This window comes from Uranotaenia lowii, chromosome 2 (assembly GCF_029784155.1).
Source record: "Uranotaenia lowii strain MFRU-FL chromosome 2, ASM2978415v1, whole genome shotgun sequence".
Lineage (NCBI taxonomy): Eukaryota > Metazoa > Arthropoda > Insecta > Diptera > Culicidae > Uranotaenia > Uranotaenia lowii.
Window position 1 is genome coordinate 158,276,744 of NC_073692.1, and position 22,063 is coordinate 158,298,806.

A 22,063-nucleotide genomic window follows, 5' to 3' on the forward strand; every position below is an offset into this window, starting at 1 on the left:
TCATGAGTTACTGAATAAAGCTTTGAAAGCCAGATTAAGATTTTCTTCTTATTTTTTGAAATATTGAGATTTTCCTGTGTGACCGGACTTTTTTGTCACCCTGTAGACCAAGCGGAATGTGTCCAGAATGCTCACTAAAGGTTGCCTAGCTTTGAAAAAAACAATGATCGAACGACATCTGACCAAGTTATGGGAAAATGACAAAGTGAATTCTGTCTCTCTCCCTTTCAAAAATCAAAGTAGGGAAAATCTCCTTCTTAAAAGTTAATGCCAAATGATTTAAAAATGCATAAAACGACCGTAAAAAATGATAACAGAATTACCGTGAAAGCACCAATGGCCGCGCATTTAAGCTTTGATGGATGTTCTTTGTGCCGTACAAAAATTATGTTTTGTGCGATTCTGGAAAGAAAAGCACTGACATGTAGTAAAACTTACGTACTTTAAGGGAAAAATTTAAAAACGAGAAATTATTCATTGCAACCACAAAAAACGGGATTTTGTAATAAGTGTCGGTGTACCAATAGCCGCGCACGCATATGTTGCTTGTTCCAATCGCCGCTCACAAGTGTACCAATGACCGCGCACGTCTTAATTAGGGTTTCAAGTTGAAACTTTCAACAGTAAATAAGGTATCCAAACAGTTTAAAATGTTGTTTACATGGCTCTGAACACCAAGTCCCTACGCATCATCTATTCATCGACTTCAAAGCCGCATACGACACGATCGACCGTAACGAGCTATGGAAAATCATGGACGAAAACGGCTTTTCCGGGAAGCTGATAGACTGATCAAGGCGACGATGGATGGAACGCAGTGCTGTGTGCGGATTTCGGGTGAATTGTCGAGTTCATTCGAATCGCGCAGGGGGCTTCGACAAGGTGATGGTCTATTCTGCATGATGTTCAACGTGGCGCTAGAAGGTGTTATTCGACGAGCGGTGGGCGAAATGCGGGGCACGATTTTCAACAGATCCAGTCAACTTATCTGCTTTGCCGATGACATTGATATAGTCGGCAGATCATCTGCGGCGGTGGAGGAGATCTACCGCAAACTGAAACGCGAAGCAGGAAGGATTGGGTTGATGATTAATACGTCCAAGACGAAGTACATGCTGGCCTGCGGATCCGAGACCGACCGAACCCGCTTGTCCAGTAATAACAAGGTCACGATCGACGGCGACGAGCTGGAGATAGTCGAAGACTTTGTCTATCTCGGCTCACTGGTGACTGCAGACAATGACACCAGCCGTGAGATCCGGAGGCGAATTATCAGCGGAAGTCGTGCCTACTATGGACTCCACAAGCAATTGCGGTCGAGAAGACTTAGCCCTCGCACGAAGTGTAACCTGTATATGACGCTCATTAGACCGGTTGTTCTCTACGGGCACGAGACATGGATATTGCTCGAGGAGGACCTGCGTACACTCGGAGTATTCGAGCGACGAGTGTTAAGAACCATCTTTGGCGGCGTACAGGAGAACGGAGTGTGGAGGCGAAGGATGAACCACGAGCTCGCGCGACTCTACGGTGAACCCAGTATCCAGAAGGTGGTGAAAGCTGGCCGGATACGCTGGGCGGGACATGTTGCGAGAATGCCGGACGACTGTCCTGCAAAACAGGTGTTCGCTACGAATCCGGTAGGAACAAGACGAGCGGGGGCGCAACGAGCGAGGTGGTTAGACCAAGTGGAGCGTGATCTGGCGAACGTGGGGTGCCCGAGGAATTGGAGAACGGTTGCCATGGACCGAGTGAATTATAGGAATTATGTTCGTCAAGTTATGTCGTGAGACGGTATACTATGTAAATAAAAAATAAAAAATTACATGGCTCTCAGGCTCATTGTGAATATTCTCAGGTTAGGCTTTTTGTGATTCACACATCGAACACCGAATTGTCTCCATTGTTTGTGAAACTAGTCTGGTGCTGAATTAGTATGAGACGCCATTTTTACGGAGCATTATTTTGCCGGAAGATGTTTTGGAACAATTGAACGATTTCGATAAATCATCACAAATTCGGCGAGCTGTCTGAAAATCCACGGGGAAATTGACCAACTAAAACTGAACACATCCGAATTGCTATCTAACCTCAAATTTCCAACACTTAGTCAAGCCATTTTCATTAGATAATCGTTTCTTCTGATATTGTTTCTAAAAATTGTGTTATTTCAGCCGGTTATATGATGGAAAACATTGATTGGAAAGCTTGCCTGTGAATCTTATGCAACCTTTGTGAACTTTTGAGGAACTTCTCTACGTTTAACTGCTGATAAATACTAGAAAACGCGGCAATAGAAACATTCAAAAATCAAGTGTACCAATGGTCGTGCACAACAAAATTGTCATTTTTTCCGCAACAGAACCGTCAAACTGTTCACTTTTTTCACAATTGATTGATTATACAGCCACAAATAACTTACGTTCGAAAATTTTTGCCAAAAGGTGCTCTAATTTAACACAAAAAACTGAATTACTAAAAAGGACCCGCATAGCTCACTTGCTAAGGACAACAGACAAAATGGCATCCGGCAAAAACGATTTATTTATTTATTTATTTAATTTACATAGTATACCGTCTCAAGACATAACTTGACGAACATAATTCCTATAATTCTCTCGGTCCATGGCAACCGTTCTCCAATTTCTCGGGCACCCCACGTTCGCCAGATCACGCTCCACTTGGTCTAACCACCTCGCTCGTTGCGCCCCGCTCGTCTTGCGCCTACCGGATTCGTAGCGAGCACCTGTTTTGCAGGACAGTCGTCCGGCAAAAACGGCCATATGTGGCCCGCGACCAACTTTTTGTGGCCCGCAAAGGTCTTTTGGGAAAAACCATGTTGTGGAACTTTTTCTTGGCCAGCATATATCATTTGGATTACTATATCTGAATTTACAAAAAACTAGATTCAAAACAATGATCTGAAAATCTTTGATATACGTCAAATGAGTAAAAGTGTATAAAAACTAATTTCGAGAAAACACGCTTTTGAATTGTTGTGTTTGGCCATTTTCCATAAATTTTGTGAACATTCATATTGTCTTTCGATCGTAAAAGTATGTGAATATAATTTGAAAAATCTGAAAAATTTACCAAAATTTAACATAACCTTTTGAAATTATTTATTCATAATCGATCATTTTTGCACTAATACCCCTTTTGCTCTGAGGGTCTCACATAATTTTACAAAAAAGGTTACCGTCACTGAATAAAAAAACAAACACAATTTTAAATTATGAATTATCAAAATTGTACAGTATTTGACACATTATTTGTTAATTCCGTCACCCATTTTTCAATGTTTTCCGATTGGGTTTTGGAAACTTCATATCGTTTGTAAGAAGTGCATTGAAGTGGGCTCTAGTTTTAATATTGAAAAATTTGGATAACATCAGAAAGATAGTAAGATCGTTCCGAAATCATAAAAAACGCCGAATCAAATCAACGCCATCATTGAAACTATACTTTAACAACAACTTCAACCATTCGTAACTTGAATTCTTTTTAAACAACTTCGTTCATTTTAAAATTCGTTCGTTAAAATTTAAAAACTTGCAAATTATGTAAAATATCATTATGTTATATTTTTGAAAATAAAATGAAATCCAAATATTGTATGAAAAGGCACCCTTCCCTTCTTTTTCCTGATTGGAAGGAGGGAAGGATCTCAAATAACCATAAAAACAAAATTTCTGTATTGAAACTCTTCCAGTTATTGAAATAAAAGGATAAAAAAGTTCGGAAGTTCAAATTAATATGAATTACAATATAAAACTGATAAAATAAAAAAAAAAAGAATCCAAGTATTGTTGGAAAAATTAAAAGAACAAGAAAAATACACACTCATTTTGTGGAACCCCTAAAAATTGTAAAAATGACCCGTTATTGCGAAAGTCCATTATCTGTCAAATAATGGGTCATTTGGTAGCGTCAATTTTACACATTTTTTAAGAAAAGCCCAATTATGCTTCAGGAAGTGTAGTTTTAGATGTTGGCAAAAATATTCCATTCCAAGGCGTACAATGTTTTGTTCAATGGCTTTAATAATTTTAAGGTTATTTTCATTTATTCACTTAGATTTTAACAATTATTCTCGGAACAGATCGGCCTGGAACGCGAAGTAGATGAACAACGAAAATGTGGCTAGATCCCAGGAATAATTTTTTTCCGAACCACGGTTCACCAGCAGCAACCAAACAGAATGGAGGTGAAGACGGCTCCAATTGAAAACTACCGGTAACTACAAGGTAATTTTGTTTTGGCGTTTTATAATAAAACTAGCTGACCCGGTAAACTTCGTTTTACCACTAACCAAATAAATCGTTGGAAAATGTTTACAGTTCATAAGTTTCCGTGCTCGTGAATCAGTTTTCATGAAAATCGTCTTTAAGTTGTTCGAGTTTTGTCCCGTTTCTAGTTGATTTTGTTTAGGAGCTCCCCTTCCATAAAAAGTGAGATTCTTGAAACTATTATACAAACCATCTCTGACCCGAAAAACCCTCGGTTACCAAATTTCACTTCATTTCGACCGACCATTCATACGTGATGTTGTTACAAAGAAAACGACTTCATTTTTATATATAAGATGAAGATGTAAAGAGATAATTTTGTATGGGGACCCCTCTTTCATCAAAAGTGAGATTCTTGAAACTATTATACAAACCATCTCTGGCCCAAAAAACCCTCGGATACCAAATTTCACTTCATTCCGACCGACCATTCATACGTGATGTTGTTACAAAGAAAACGCCTCCATTTTTATATATAAGATTGTTTGTTATTGTTATTCTGTTATCGTCAAAAACTGTTTGTTATGTAATTTTCTTGAAAATTGCTTTGAGTTTTGTCAAATTTGATGCTGATTTTTTATGGGACCTTTATTTTTTATTTAAGTGGGAAATAATCACTCAATGCAATAAATCATATTTTCATGTCAAAACTGGCATGTGTAACAAATTTCAATTTATTTTTTTTTATTTCATTCAGTAAAACTAATCATTTGTTTTATGAAAGCCTGATTGTTAACCAATTTTAATAAAAATTACATGAAAATTGCTCAAGATGTGTCATGTTTGATAATGATTTGATATGAGAGCTCCTTCCCACTAAAGTCGGATAGTCTTAAAACTATAATATAAACCAAATTTCATGTAATTCTGACCGCTCGTTCATATGAAGGAAGCGTCTTCATTTTCACATATAAGATTTATATGAAACTTCTCTTCCCTCCTCTCACCTTAAGTTCAAAAATGGGGGAGGGGGGGGGGGGGGGCTTATGGGGAAAGCGTTATTTATTACAATAAATCATATTTTACTGTCAAAACATGGCTGCCTGGCTCGTTTAAGCAAAATCGCTTGGCAATTGTTTAAGTTATGTTATAACTCACGTTGATTTTGTATGGGAGCCTCTGGTTATAAAGGTAGGATGTGTTATTTAGTAAAATAGATTGTTTTTCCACATCAAAACATGCATGTGTACACAATTTCATGAATATCCCATGTGAATTGTATGGGTTGTATATATTTTTTCAAATTTTTTCACATTTTTTTAAGGGAGCCCCACGTTTTAAAAGCGAGCAATTGCAGTCTGCATAATGAATCAACTTCTTGTGTCTTTTCGATCTCGTGAACCAATTTTTATGAAAATCGCATTTAAATTGTTCAAGTTATGTCCCGTTTCAATTTGATTTTGTATGGGAGCCCCCCTTCTATAAATAGTGAGATTCTTGAAACTATTATACAAACCATCTCTGGCCCCAAAAACCCTCGGATACCAAGTTTCACTTCATTCCGACCGCCCGTTCATACGTGATGTTATCACAAAGATAGCGCCTCCATTTTTATATATAAGACGATAGCTTATTAATCAAATATTTAAAATGTTTTCAGCATGTTTTCCACATAACGATGGCTAATGTCGATATTTTCGTCAGAAAAATAAATTAAGCATGCTACGAGAATGGAGAAATAAGAAAAGAACATACCTAACAGATTTTCACCGATTGGTTATTGGAAACGAATAAACCTGGATTTTTTTAGAGTCATGAATTTGGGTGTTCTTCAATTTTATTTCCCTTGCATGGGCTTTACATGAAAAAGGAGTTAACCCAGTCTTATCCGATACCGGGTCAAAACTACACTATAAGGTAGGGTTGCCATCCGTCCCGCAAAAGTGGGACCTGTCCCACCGTCCCGCTTTTTTCTTGAGAAAACTTTTGTGGTAGAATCAACCTTCTCCGATTCTACCACTTCAAAATAGTTGGTCCATGCTAGATGAAAACGCTTCTTATAAAACATTTCTTCGCTCATTTTCTACTCCTGTAATTTGTTCTTATCTCCTTTTATGAAAGTTTCACCGGCCTACACTGGATTTAGCCTCAATTTAATTTCATTGGTTCAACACAGAAAATCATTCGAATATCATGTTGTTTGTGTTTTTTTTTCTCAAAAACATTTTTTAAAAGTTTGTATTAGACAACATTAAATAACTCGTTTAGTTCTTAGCATTAAAAACTTGGCTAAATCCGAGCATCAAAATTTTTAAGCCAAAATCAAAGCAAATTTGGCCAAGACCACAGAATCATTCAATAAAAATTTAAAAAAAAAATACAATTAAAAATATATTTTTCCAAAAATTGGTTCAGGTTTATTAACCTTCCAAAGTCGTTCGGGTCAATATGACCCGAAGCGCACATTCAAATCATCATAACTCTTCGAGAAAAAATCGCAAAAATTTGATTTTAAAAACCTCCCTGGGAAATCATGAAATACACAATCTGTAGTACCAGGCAACTTCCTGTGGCCACCGGAAGTGCTCCCTCAAAAAAATCCGTAATTAGGCTGTTCGGGTCTATATGACCCGAGAGTTTGCGTAAGTTCCCCTGGCCGCAAATATTGACCGATTTCGATGAATTTTAATTCATTGTATAGATAATTTATTCTAGTTTCTCAATATTGAAAAAATAAGTCGAAATATTTTACGAAATCACCAGTAGCTAATTCCGAATGAAAAAAGTCACGAAAAAGAGCTCTTTTTAGAATGCTTATAACTTGTGACAGATTCCAAATATTGCGCTGATTTTATAATATTTGGAATTGTCAAGAATAAATCTATCCATGGATGTATACATTGTTTATGGTCCAAAGGAAGTTTTGGCCGCTATCCCAGAACTTCCGGTAGAAAAAAATCTCACTTCAAAAAAGTCACCCAATTTTGGCTTTGCATTGCTGTATTTCCAGAGCCGGATTAAGCCATCGGGGGGCCCGGGGCAATTTTTCTCGGGGGGCCCCTATAATTCGATTTTTTTTTCAAATGCTACTCAGAAAGTACAAAAGCTTTTAAACGTGTAAAAACTGGAGATGAGTTCAGTATACTTTCTTCAAATAGCCATGTTGTCTGCGTAGAAAATAGTTTCTAGTATCTTCAAATAAAAATTGTTAATCAATTACGTGCAAACATTGCGGAAGAGTTTAGAAATTTCTTAGGAATGAAAACTCTAATTAAAGCTGCAAAATGCTAAATTTAATTCTTTTTTTTTTAAAAAACCCTTATCACCAACCAAAATTCTGTAATTTAAAAAAAAAATGACCGGGTAGATATTTTAAATGATTTTCATATAATCATTGATCGTTTGGTTTGTGCTAATTCGAGAAATATTTACCTAGTGACAATTAGGAAGTATCTTGAAGAAACATAGAAAACAAAATTTAAAAAAAAAATAAACAAAATAACTAAATCCATATTCCATAGATATACAGATATAAGAATTTGAAAATTCAAAACTTTCAATAACGTTATACATACAAAGTTACAAAGATACAAAGTTACAAAGTTACAATCAGAGCAAAAGCAGAAATTGCACCAAATGTAAATTTCAATTTTATGTCTTTGAAACAAAACAAAATCTTTCCATGAGATGTTTTTGAATGTTATTCTCATCAGATTATTTTTTTATATCAAATTGTTATTCTAAATGTGACGAAAGTTTCTTTCGATGCCATCAAAGCCAAAGGGGTATTAGTGCAAAAATGATCGGTTGAAAAAAAAATGAGAATAAAGATTAAATGTTTAAAACACAGAATCAGTTATCATTGAAAAAAATCAGATACGGAATCCAAATGAGTTCAGTACTCTAAACTAAGGTTACCAGATTACCCGGTTTTATCCGGGTTTGCCCGGTTATTTAACACAAAACTTGACAAAAGTCCGGTCCGGGACGATTGTCCGGATTTCATTGAAAAAAAACCGGATTTTGCCCGGATTTATTCACATTATTCGCCAAAAAAAGAGAAAATAATATTGGGTTGTGTTGTTCCCAAACGGAATTTTATGAGCAAGTTTTATAAAATTAATAATGAAAAGTTTTTTTTTTTGAAAGCTTAAAATACGATTTAAAAATTGCTGATGAAAAAAACAAATCTTGGTCGACATTTTGGTATCAAATGCCTGGATTTTTAGCTAAAATAGCCTGGATTTGTTCGGCCCGGGTACGTGCTGAAAAAATTTTGGCAGCCTTACTCTAAAAAAAGATCCTGAATTTTCAAAATTCAGAAAAATGATGAAACTGAACTTCAGTAACTGAACAAACAACACAAGACTTGAAAATCCCAATGAATTGAATCTGGAAAAAGATCTTAGAAATATTCATATTGAGAAAATCACTCAATTGTTTTAATGATAATTTGAGAATGATCATTTGGAAAATGATTTGTTGAATTCAGGATATTCACTTCAGTAGATGATAAAATTTTGGTTAAATCAGTTGAAAATGTTCCAGTACAAATTTCAAGTCTAAGACAGAAATGGGTATAGAAATTCAAAATAGAAACCCTGTACTGTCGATTGGTCCAATTTAAGCAACTACAGTTTTTTTTAAAGATTTTACTTTCAAAAATAGGGAGGGAAAAGGGTTAAGAATTTATAAACCAATGAAAATTTCAATAATAATGATTGAAAGATGAAAAGTGATTATAATACGCGGTATTAACCCGGATACTGCCCGGGTAAAATTCTGAAATGTTTCTCCTAAAGCGAAATTAGCTGCTATTAAAGTGCAGAAAATCATAACTTGGAAACTTAATGTAACAACAAACAATATTTTTGTGCAAGACGTTTGAATGTAATGGAAATGAGGAGATATTTTTTTTTATTTTACCTGTTTTTTACAGGATATCTTAACTGATATGTTTCGATAAAAAAAAATGAAAATTTAAGGTGTTTTGCCTCATATTCTTCTTATTTTTTTCGAATTCGGTTTTTACCAGAAGATTTTGATATTCTCAGCTCGCAAAATGTGAGAGAGCTCCTTCACTGCTTACTCTAGGGGGCCCCTTAACTTTTAAAACAAATACTAATTTAGAAATTTTTTCACGTGGGACCTCTAGTTTTTATATTTCAAGTTTTCTTTCCGATTTTCTAGTTTTGATTTCTTTTCATGGATTTGTAGTTGTATGATTAAAGTAATGTTAAAACTTTTTTTCCCTCGGGGGGCCCCCCTGAGCCGGGGGGCCCGGGGCAATTGCCCCTTTTGCCCCCCCTTTAATCCGGCCTTGTGTATTTCGCTTACTAATGGATCGATTCTCTAAGTTCAAATTTTAGTTTTTTTTTCGTTAACTTCATTATTGTTTTCTTAGAACATTGTTGGTTCCTCAAAAATTTCAGTTGTTCAGTATATTGTAATGAAACTCACATCTTTTTTGTCATTTTTCAAACTCCCCCTCATGTCGGTGGGTTTACGGGATTTTGATTGCGTGATTTCTCTAAAATTTGAACTCAAATTGGTCACTTTTTATATACCTAAAGATTCATTAGAATCTGCTCTTTCGATGGACATACATTTTATGTAGTGTTTTGAAAATTTGTAGCAACGTTTTTCGAATTTACTGAAAGCTGCCAGATTTCAACCAGTTTGGCCCACATTTTCAGCAGGTTGGTGTACAAATCTCGCACCCCTCACGTAGCCGCGGGAGAAACAAATCCTTTAGCTCTCTTTTTGTCGCTCACCAAATCTACCACCCAACCCAGCAGCAGGAGGAACTGCCGTCTCGCCGCGTGGTTTGTTGATTAAATGTGCTGATGCTGATAACGAAATGAATGTTTTATTGTTGTAGGAATTGCTGGAATCTTTTTTGATATTTTATATTAAAAATATTTTAATGGATGGGCAACAAGTTCACGTCCATGATTCCAGATTCAGATTCAGATTGCAGATTGCAGATATCAGATTTCAGATTTCAGATTTCAGATTTCAGATTTCAGATTTTAGATTTCAGATTCCAGATTTTAGATCCAGATTTCAGATTCAGATTTCAGATTCAGATTCAGATTTCAGATTTCAGATTCAGATTCAGATTTCAGATTCAGATTTCAGATTCAGATTTCAGATTCAGATTTCAGATTCAGATTTCAAATTCAGATTTCAAATTCAGATTTCAGATTCAGATTTCAGATTCAGATTTCAGATTCAGATTTCAGATTCAGATTTCAGATTCAGATTTCAGATTCAGATTTCAGATTCAGATTTCAGATTCAGATTTCAGATTCAGATTTCAGATTCAGATTTCAGATTCAGATTTCAGATTCAGATTTCAGATTCAGACTCAGATTCTGATTTCAGATTCAGATTCAATTTCAGATTTATTTTGTTTCTCTTGCAGTAGACACTGCTTGAAATAAAAGAAAAGAGCCATGATAACATTCAAAACAAATGTAGGTCACTGAGGTATTCTAATGATAAAATATCTAAACTGATTCAAGAAGTTTATTTCAATTTGGAGAAATAATCTTTCTCTATTTTAAAATCAAAACATTTACTACGCCAAGAGGTATCAGCATGAGCACAATCAATCAACAAACCACGCGACTTGCGAGTTGGGCAAATTTGCCCTAGCCATCAAAACCCAAAGAAAAAAAAACACGCGGCGAGACGGCAGTTCCTCCTGCTGCTGGGTTGGGTGGTAGATTTGGTGAGCGACAAAAAGAGAACTAAAGGATTTGTTTCTCACGCGGCTACTTGAGGGTCGCGAGATTTGTACACCAACCTGCTGAAAATGTGGGCCAAACTGGTTGAAATCTGGCAGCTTTCAGTAAATTCGAAAAACGTTGCTACAAATTTTCAAAACACTACATAAAATGTATGTCCATCGAAAGAGCAGATTCTAATGAATCTTTAGGTATATAAAAAGTGACCAATTTGAGTTCAAATTTTAGAGAAATCACGCAATCAAAATCCCGTAAACCCACCGACATGAGGGGGAGTTTGAAAAATGACAAAAAAGATGTGAGTTTCATTACAATATACTGAACAACTGAAATTTTTGAGGAACCAACAATGTTCTAAGAAAACAATAATGAAGTTAACGAAAAAAAACTAAAATTTGAACTTAGAGAATCGATCCATTAGTAAGCGAAATACAGCAATGCAAAGCCAAAATTGGGTGACTTTTTTGAAGTGAGATTTTTTTCTACCGGAAGTTCCGGGATAGCGGCCAAAACTTCCTTTGGACCACAAAAAATTTATACATCCATGGATAGATTTATTCTTGACAATTCCAAATATTATAAAATCAGCGCAATATTTGGAATCTGTCACAAGTTATAAGCATTCTAAAAAGAGCTCTTTTTCGTGACTTTTTTCATTCGGAATCAGCTACTGGTGATCTCGTAAAATATTTTGACTTATTTTTTCAATATTGAGAAATTAGAATAAATTATCTAAACAATGAATTGAAATTCATCGAAATCGGTCAATATTTGCGGCCAGGAGAACGTACGTAAACTACAGGTCAAATTTATATAAAATAGATTTGTACGGAAATTTTGCGAACGGCTTTGGAAGGTTAAACAAAAACCGTCTTAGAACGAAAAAAATTGAAAAAATAATAACTCAATTTAAGTTTGCTCGTTCAATTTGAGGGAAATTAATCTGTGCAAAACCAAAAGAATTCTATTTTCAACCAATTTTAAAAGTTTCCAAAGTGTCCCGCTTTTTTAGGCGATGTCCCGCTTTTTCTACGTGAAATGTCCCGCATTTTTCAGAAAGTATCCAGTAAGCCTACTATAAGGGGTTGCGCCAAATGAGTGTGTACAAATCAAATTAATATTGCGCATTAAAATTTAACTTTTAAGTTGCTACTTCGAATCATTTTTTGACCTTTCTAAAGGTTGATTGAAAATCATGATCGATTAGAATACATGATTTTATTTATTATGAAAATTAATTAATCGTTTATAAATTTTCAATCGCAGGTTTAAATGTTTAAAATTTCAAGCACTGAATATTTGTCGCTTTCAATTATGATTATGGAAAAGACAAAAGTGGAAACTATGTTTTTCTTATTAAAAATTGAGTTTCAGAAGATTAATTTTTCAGAACACAAAAATTCAGAATTAGAAAAAAAAACAAACTTATAGAAACATTTCATAAAATTTAGAAAGTTTGACTTTAAGAAATAAAACAAAATATGAAAATGAAAAAGATGAGTTTTTTAACAACTAAGAAGGAATTTTTTTTTCAATAAACTCGTCTAACCATTTAAAAAACTTATTACTAGAATTTAATTGTTAACTAAAGGGAACTGCATTTTGGTGCCTAAGATTGAATTACTGATTTGCTTCATTTAAGCGTCCTGAACTCGAATCTTCTGTCAAATTTTTATAAGCTTTAAAATGTATCAGTTAAATCTACGTCAAAGAAAAAATCTTATCCTGAATTTCATTATTATACCTATTTAATTCAATGAAGAAATCACATTTTAAAGATGATGATGCATCATTTAGAAAAGTTAAATTCTACAATTTTTTTAAAATGGATATCACTACAAGTATTTCTGACATTACAGAATAAAGTTTTTAAAAAAATAATTCATTAAACAAAATTTGTTCAAACTTGAAAAACGATTCCATTTGTGCTTTAAAAATATAAAAATTCCATTTGTTTCTAAACGTCATTAGAAGTGTAGAAAAGTCAACAAATAGAAAACCTCTATAACTTTTTTCGCAGAACTCAAAATTCCATGAAATCTTAAATGTTTTGTTTCTGTTTTCAAGTTTTGTCAAAAAAAATGCAGAAATTTATTTATTTAAAAATTTAAAAATTTAATACTAAAATTCAGATTAAATGCTCAAAGACAAAATCAGTTTCAAAATTCTTTGCACTTCGAAGGATGTTAATTTTGTGACCTTGTGTAATTTTTAAAAACGTATTTGAATGTGATGTTGAGCATTGAGAACAACAATAAACACAAAATTATATTGAGACTGAAATTGATTTGATGAGAAAATTTAATATTAGTACGAGTTTTTGTAAATCAAAATTTTTAGTTAAAAAGTAAAGGATACTAGGTTTTAGATTTTGTTTTGGTAATTCTGATGTCCCTCGTGAGTTATGACTTATGATACATGGCTTCCAACTTATTGATGTAAAAAATTTTAATTCGATGAATTAAGTTTGAGGTAAAAAGGGTTGGATTCAAATTCTGAATCTGTTTGGTTATACATACTTCTTAATAAAAATTCAATTCAAAGACGAGGTAGAGTTATTGTATGTCGAGATTTGAGTTTTAAAACAAAAGGTTGATTGATTTGCAAATCAAAATTAACAGTTAAAAACTAGTTTCAATTTGTGAACGGCATATATGTAATGTTATAAAATGAAATATCTCAAGCCTCGAGAGATTTGCGACTTATTTACAAAACTCACCACCAGGAAAGACCCGAAAAAACAAAAAGCTGTTTTTGGAACATTTTTATGTCACCTCTGTCACTTATTTTTATATCAACAAAGTCTAACTGTTACCGTTCCTTTAACAACAGTAAATGTTTCCTATGCAGATTCTTTCCTTTTCGAATGTGACAGTTTAATTCCAAGTGACTGAATTTGAAATATTTCAACAACCTTGCTCGAGACACATGCATTGTTAAAACGGTGAATAGAGCGATGTTTTTCGTCAAATAATAGCCTGAATGTCGGCAGTAGTTTGGCACTAGATTTCTGTTTAAACTCAATGAAAGAGATGAAAACGCGAAAAGGCAGAGAAGGTGTCTCGCTGAAGAAAACTAAACGCTCGGATAGAAGATTTCGCCAAACAATGGCGACATTGTTTCTGGCAAGAAAGTTTATTTAAACATTTAGAAATCAGTCAGTCTTCCTGGCAGGGAAACACAAAAACAAATGCCTTAAACTTTGACTGCAATTGTCAAACATTTAGCGTGTACCTTCCGAGCTTCGAGAAGCTACCATCGAAGAAAAAGAATAGAAAGAGTTTCTGTTTACTTTAAGGCCCGTTTCACACAGAGGAAAATCAGTACGAAAGATCAACTACCATTAAGCAAAACATTTTACGTTTAAATCACTTTAACCATCTGCTGCCCAGAAGCAGACCCGGAAACTAGCAATCCAGATCGCCATAATGATAGTAATTCCCCTCTCCTGACAAGGACCAGGCTTCCGAAAAGTACAGCTTTGCTATGACAGCCTTTTTCTTGCCAAACAAACTGTCTCGGTTTTCCTTACCACTCGGTGCGCTGCTGTACCGTCGGTAACGAATCGTAATGCTTCGGCTACATCGCACACGTGCGAGAACCCAGGCTGTATCTGAACAATCTGCTCAAAGCATGCGTTGCCGAAAGTGTTGTGCTTTAAGCTGTAGCGAACCCAACCGACAGTTCGGTTTTCATCCCCCCATCCTCCTGTTTCGAAAATAATTTCATCCTAACTGTCGGCTGCAGGGTGTGACAGTTTTTGCAGGACTGTCACGGGTGACTGTAGTGCCTATACCGTACCCATGCCCGATCGTATGCGCTGCTGCTCGGATCGAATAGATCGAACGAGCCATATATTCACACCGAGCAGCAGCATACGACCGAGGCGTAACGCGATGTGTGGTGCCGGTGCAGGTTAGGCGGAAAGGGGTGGGGAAGGTGATTGGGGTGATCACCACCCGCAGTAGATTCAAGCAAAGGGAAAATACGTTCGTTCGAAATTAACTCGGCTCGAGCGAATCTCGGCTACAGTCGGACGGAGTGAGTAGTACTGTCATGCGAAATTCAATGCATTGAAAACTGTCACGAAGATTTTCCCAAAACTGTCACGAAGCTTAAAAAACTTTCATAACCACGAACAAACTCTCGCAAGAGGTAAAACAAGCCATCGCTGTACATTGCCCGACCGCTCCTTTTAAAACTGTCGGGGAAGAAATATTCGGGAAGCTTTCATCGAGGTGCATGTGCGGCATTCGCAAGAATACTGTCGTTCGCCAGTACTTTTCGGAAGCCTGACAAGGACTTTAATTCAATTTCTCAATAAGCCACGCCCTTTCTTCTGCCAAGTGGCCCATCAATTCAGACTAAAAACGGCTCATTAAAAAGTAAAACAAATTGCACTTAGTTTTAATTCCTTTGAAAAACTGCGAGCAACCAAGTCCTCCAAGGAGGGCCCCCAAGTTTGCCAGGGGAAAACACTTTATCGCAAGGCGTCATTAACGCCCATTTGTGTCGGAGTGATAAAACTGCTCACAGCTCACAGCTTCCGCCGGAAACACAGGAACAGATTAAAATGAATAGCTAAAGAAGTGCGGCACCCAACCCAAACCACACTTATGGTCTACTCTTCCCCATATAACCCACTCTGGGCGAAGTGGAAAGACATGTTGAAAACAATACGGGACAACGACGACGACGGGGACATTTTTTAACCTCTTCCGTTAAATACACATAACAACAACAACCATTCCGGAAGTGGAAAGTCGTTGGTGTAATTCTATGACCCCGGGAACAACAACGGCGACAGACAGACACTCGTTTCGATGGGACGTTTTCCGGCTCACGTTTTTTTAGGGTGGGAAAAATAGCGATTCGTTATCATTTTTTTTACGTCAAACTGGGATAGTGTAGTCGTTTTTGCGTTTCCCGTTGAAAATCTTCTTAAGCCAATGTTAATGACCTTTTCCATCAAAGAGAGAAACACAATGGGGGTTTTATTCATGAAAAATCCGAATGTATTAAGTTAGTTTTGACAGTTTGGGTGACAATTTAGTTTTTGAGTCCTTACTGATAACGGATTGCAAGAAGACAGTTTAAAGTTAATTAAATGAATGCTGACATAATGAAGACATTAAACTTAAAAAAAAACCTAAATTGGTCCTATCCCACATGATGTGGATTAGGCCGCAGAATCGAGAATAGGCCCCGAAATGTTTCAAAAACTTATTCAAACTATCATGATTAAATAAGAAATGATGAATTGTGTTGGGTTTAAGTAGCAGGTTGGGATATTTTGTTAAGTAGTTTGTTCGAAAAAAATGCAACAGTTTGATTTGTGAACAACTTTTGAATGCATGGATGGGAATTGATGAAATTTGTATTGAAGCTACTTTTTAATGTAACGTGTATGTGTACAATATTTGGTGACAATCTGTCAAGTGGTTTTTGAAATGGCGTTTAATATTTAAAGAACTTAAAGAAAAGAATGGGCAGAATCGAACCAAATTCAGAAAAGTCCCAGTGGGAAACCCGAAAACAGCTAGAAATCAACTAATCGGCCACAGTTCTTCTGATAAACCGTTTAAGGAGCCCGAGAGGATCAAAAAGTGAACTTAAATTTGAATAAAAGTGAAGATGATTGATTCCATGAAGTTAAGGAATCCTAAAAAATCAGCAAGGCAAGTACGGAAAATCATTCATTGTTTTGACTAGTTCTCTAACTGACTTATAAACAGGCCTTACTTCATTTTTAGAAGATAAAAATCTGCCCAATGGTAAAATTAACAAAAAAACGGTTGTTGAATCGTGCGCAATAAATTTGAACCGCTAGCGGGGAGATATTTTGAAAGAAATTGTGATGGACAGCAAAACGAAATCTTCAACGGACCCCTGGCAGGTTTCCAGCCAGAAACTTTCCGTTGACAAGTCTTGCCTGGATGTTCCAGAGATAAACAAAAAGAAAATATTGAAAAATTTGGTGTCTAGTACTTGAGGAAGCTGACGATCTGTGGAAGCTGCAAATCAGTCAGTGTTTCAGAACGATTGACATGATGAATGGCAAAGAAGACTGCCTCTAAATGCGACTATTTTCCCTGCATAGCACTTCAATAGGTCTAACAAAGATGTTGAAATGAGTCATTCATTGAAATGAGTCAACGCAACGCAAGTTTCAGTGGTGGTATAGAGTTGATCTTTATTCGTTTTGTTCGTCAAGTCCTTAAATAACTACTGATAACATAAGCGATAGCTATTTACATGCTTGACATCGCTCCTCCTCATATTAGCCCGTTCAGAGTAAGAGCGTGTAGACCCAAGCGTGGGCAAGAGAAGCAAACGATGATGAAGTGCGTTTTCGGTTCAGATAAACTCGTTCTCAAATCGGGCGCAAGAGAAGCTTCAGAGAAAACTCTGGATCGAAGTGTTGAAGTGCGACAGAAATTACAATGCACAAAATTTTGTAAACTCGGTTTCGAGCAACTTTAAAATGTGTAACATGTTTTTCATACAAGCTCATACTCCGAAAACTTGCAAACAAAAATTAAGTGTCACAACTTTGTTTGTTGTTATTCAATCAAAAAAAACCGTACAGCAAATTGAAGGTAATTGTAATCTCTAAAACTTGTTTGAAGACGCCAATATTCTATTCCACATAGGGAACAGTAAATAAAGGTAATGTATACAGAAGTCAGAAATGATCAATTATAGCGCGAAGTCGCGTCATGTTAAAGTTAATGGCACTTACTTACAGATATTTTTGTAATCACAATAGACATCTGGCGTAAATGGATATCAAACGTACTCTTGTCAGTGTAATAAATGGGATTTTTAATACATTCAAAGGGGTCTAATTAGACTTCCTGGTGCCGGTAAGCCGGTGCCTCTTCTCAGGGGCACCCACGCCTGATTTGGGATTTTTTGTTGGTCTAGAGGCGTTTGAGGAGGGTCGGTATTGGCAGCTGGGAACCGGTATACCTCTTAGGACACTGAGGTGTTTCTTTCATGGTTCCCTGGTGGATATTCTTCCCGAATCGCACTGGGCCACAAGATTGGGTCCTCAGACACTACACGTGCTCTTTTTAGCCACAAAATTTCACGGGTTGAGCTTCCTTTGGCGCTCGAGAAACCTCGACCGAACCGAGTTTTGCCACGACGGGTTAACGGGGCTACCGTATAGACGAATTCCGGAGTTATTACGGCACGTTTTGGATTTCGGAGCCTGGCGGACCTTGCGCGCGTACACGGACTCACACGTCCTGTCTCTTCAGTGTTTGGCAGGCAAGAGATTAAGACACGGTTTTCTTTCCCCTTTCCGGGGTTTTTCTTTCGTTGGGAGTTTGCAAACTCCATTCGAGACGCAAACTCCGAGATGTTGTGAAGTGCGTTTTCCCAAACAGCGGTTACCAAGCGTGGTTAACCGCCCCTTTTTTTTTACCCCCAGCCCATCTACGCTCTTATTCATTTCATTTAAATTAATGGGACATATTTACATGTTACATCAGCTCGCTTGTTTTTATCATTAATTATTCAGGCTGCCCTCTCAACTCGGCTTTTGATTTCAAGCTGTCCTCTCAACTCGCTTGTTTTTTTTTTTTTCATCAATAACTCAGGCTGTCCTCTCACTCGCTTTTCGATTTCAAGCTGTCCTCTCAACTTGCTTGTTTTCTCATTAATTACTTAGGCTGTCCTCTAACTCGCCTTTCGATTTCAAGCTGTCCTCTCGACTCGCTTGTTTTTTCAGCAATAACTTAGGCTGTCCTCTCAACTCGCTTTTCGATTTCAATCTGTCCTGTTAACTTGCTTGTTTTCAGTCTGTCCTCTCAACTCGACTTTTGATTCCAAACTGTCTGCTAATGAAGCTTACGAGAAATTACCTGCCACGGTCGCCAATTGTCCGGAGCTCCGAAGCTCGGAAGCAACACCAGTGAACCGCCGGATCACGATCTACCAGAGGAACAAACACTCATTGATTCGCTCGCTTGATAGCCGACTGACTGACTGACTTCCTGCACGCTCATAACCAATGACGCTCTGTCGTTTTAATTCGAATCTCTGTTTGGTTGGATCTGAAATGGTGCCATTACGCGAAAACTGTTGTGGAGTGATTAAAAAATATTGATTTTGTGCCGAAGGAGGACAATCGGCTAAAACTGGCATAATGTCGTCCAAATTGATAATTTTGATTGATGTTGTGCCCAAAAGAAAAGTCGAAAAACTTCTTACTTGGACGCTATCTCAAAAATAACTTGTCACAAGAATGTCACAAAAATTTGCACATGTACGCAATACATCACTAGGCAGCTTCGCTTTAAATTTCATAAATCTCCGTTCATGCAGTCAAAATACAATAACTCAGATGACATCACCGTAGAAACGTGTTTCAGTGGCATAAAAATACCCAAGTCCAGGTAATTTCTGAGGAGCTAAATCCACCCTCCCAATTGTCCTCAATTCTTCTCAAAGTGAAAATACTAGATTGTAAGAGTGTAAATTGAACGAAAATCGAATGTTGCCAAAATCGAACGGTTTTTTTTTCTCAACTTTATTTTCAGTTATTTTTACAAAATAACTATTATTATTATCATAAACGTTATTTTCAGTTAATTTCCGACCATTTGTAGTCATTTTTTATTTTTTTCTTCATGTTTTTTAAAGCATTTTGCACTTTTCTTGTTTTGTTTATAATGTTTGTTGTCATTTGTCATATTTGCTGTTTTTGCCATTCTTCATCATTTTTTAGTTGTTTTTTGTCTTTTTCAGTCTTTTGCTTGAATTTGTTTTTTAACTTTTTGAATTTTTCATCTTTTTGTCATATTTGAGTATTTTATAAAATTTTCAAAAAAAATTGTTTTATTTGTTGCATTTTATCACCATTTCAGAACATAAAAACGTATTTATGGTGTTTATTTCAATTAAATTGGTCCTGTTATAACAAAACCTAAAAGATAATGTTGTTTCTAAAAACCGTTAAATTTTGGCGCATGTGCCAAAATCGGGTGTTGCCAAAATCGTATGTTGCCAAAATTGAATGTTGCCAAAAATGAACAGGGTCTGTAGTTGGCCTGTGAGGAATAAAATTTGATATGGGATGATAATCCTTCTCAATAAATTCTACCCGCTTATTTTCATCATCTTTCATTTCGTCTAACGTTCTATCCATCTAGAAAAATTTCATAATCTTAAATGTCCCTACAAAAAAGGACATCACTTTTCACCGATAAGGCCGATTAATTAAAGTAACTAACATAAATTACGGTGATTAATCTCTAAAAAGAAAAGGATGTAGTCACCTAAAATATTGATTAGACGAGATATTTAGCTTAGCTTAGCTTAGCTTGATTGACTACTCACATCCACCATAAATCATTGAACTCGAAACTATTTTCATATGTTTTTGAAATTGTACAGAATACAGACACATATATATTTTAACATTTCAGTTTAAATCCTATATTTAACTTTTCGTTGCTTTTCTTAATCTAAATTTTCGAATTTCGAATTTCATGATCTCAGGCATGGCTCAGTAGAACGAGTTCCACATCGCCAATGGTTGCTACTCCGTGATTGACCGAGACCACCAATTTTGTACAAGGGTCAAAAGAATGGTTCTTGGGATTAGAAGCTCATTCTCAATGTACAAAACTGATGCTCTCTTTTCGAACGTCAATAACGGCGCCGGCAACGTCCTAGTAGTCAATAGATAGCAGAAATAATACAAAAAAGGATGAAAGATATAAAATTGCGGTTTAGGACCGAGGTCACCTCTGCATCCTAGCAAAAAAAATTGTTTGGGAGTGTGGGTAAAAGGATAAGATCTGGAAACACTTTTGACAAGTGCATGGATCTTCTAATTTCAACCTGTTTTTGTTAACTCCTACACATTTACATAAAAAAAATTCCTACATACGTTATAAAATTTTTAGCTTTGAAAAGGAAAAATCGAAAATATCATGCTTTACAAATAGCTCATGAATTATCATTGAACGATATTTAACTGAAGGAAAGCCTGAGTTGCAATATTCTGAAAAACTACTGATGTCTTTTAAGACATGATTATTTCTTTGTTTATCACCGAAACTCTCAAAAGCTAAGGTATCCGAATTTTCAAACTGAAAGTTTTTCTTGAAACAGTAATCTTCTATTATACTTGTGTTATTTCTTAGAACTTGAAATTATTGGAAAATCATAAAGATATTTTTAAGAAAATATGTTTCTTATTTTGTTATTCTACGTTACCATCATCTGCTTGTAATTTTATCTCTCTATGCTAACGACATCAACCAACCTTGGATTTAAACGACCTGCGGAGTTCCTGTGAAAATAATAAAACAACTTGGCTTTAACTTTAGCTTTAACATAATTGCCTTATGAATATTTGAGGGAGGGGGGGGGGGGGGGGTACTGAGTATCTTCGATTGAAAAATGTATGAAAACGTACCGCAACAAAGGACAAATCGTGTATGTGACGTCATATCCAAAACTCCTGGACGACGAAGAACTTTGGTGAGATTGTTTCTTGTTCCAATCATTATATCATTCGCCAATCATGCCAAGTAGGATTCTCTCAATTGCAACCTTGCCATTCCTATCTAAAACAGCTTTATGGGCCATATGAGTCTTCTGCATCTAAAGAGTTATTTGACTTTTTCAGATCTTCCCTATCATGATTACATTGCATTGACTTGTCATGGTGTGCATTATTTTACTAAACTAATTTTCAAAATCAACATTTGAAATGAGGATTGAATCCAGATTAACATTTTGACATCCTTTTCTGGTTTCGATTATTAGTTTGATCATGTTTATCAGCCAATGCAAGATGTGTGTAGTCAACCCATACTATGCTATGCTATGCTGAAAACGTTTCATCATTTTTTCTAATTTTTAAACTGTTTGTAGGGAAAGAATCAGAGCTTCGAAGAAAAAAATAAAAAGTCGGTTAACTTCTCAAAAATACGCATAAAAAATCTACACGAGTTCGTTTGATATTTTCCATTTCAGTTTTTAGAAATCATAAAGGTTGCCGTTTAACGTTGATGCATCTCTTTCATTATCATAGAAGCTTTGCTTATAATGACTAAGCGT

At 35.9% G+C, this 22,063-nt stretch overlaps 1 protein-coding gene across 8 annotated transcripts in view; it reads left to right on the top strand.

Moving 5' to 3' along the window:
- The window catches only part of LOC129742602 (probable G-protein coupled receptor CG31760), a 240,525-nt gene that overhangs the window by 80,029 nt on the left and 138,433 nt on the right, over nt 1–22,063 (top strand). The window contains exon 3 of one of the 8 annotated variants that reach the window (XM_055734522.1): nt 4,103–4,247. The exons of the other annotated variants lie outside the window; for them this stretch is intronic. The gene's annotated coding sequence lies outside the window, so the exon portion shown is untranslated. The remainder of the gene's footprint in view (nt 1–4,102; nt 4,248–22,063) is intronic. 8 annotated transcript variants of the gene reach the window in all.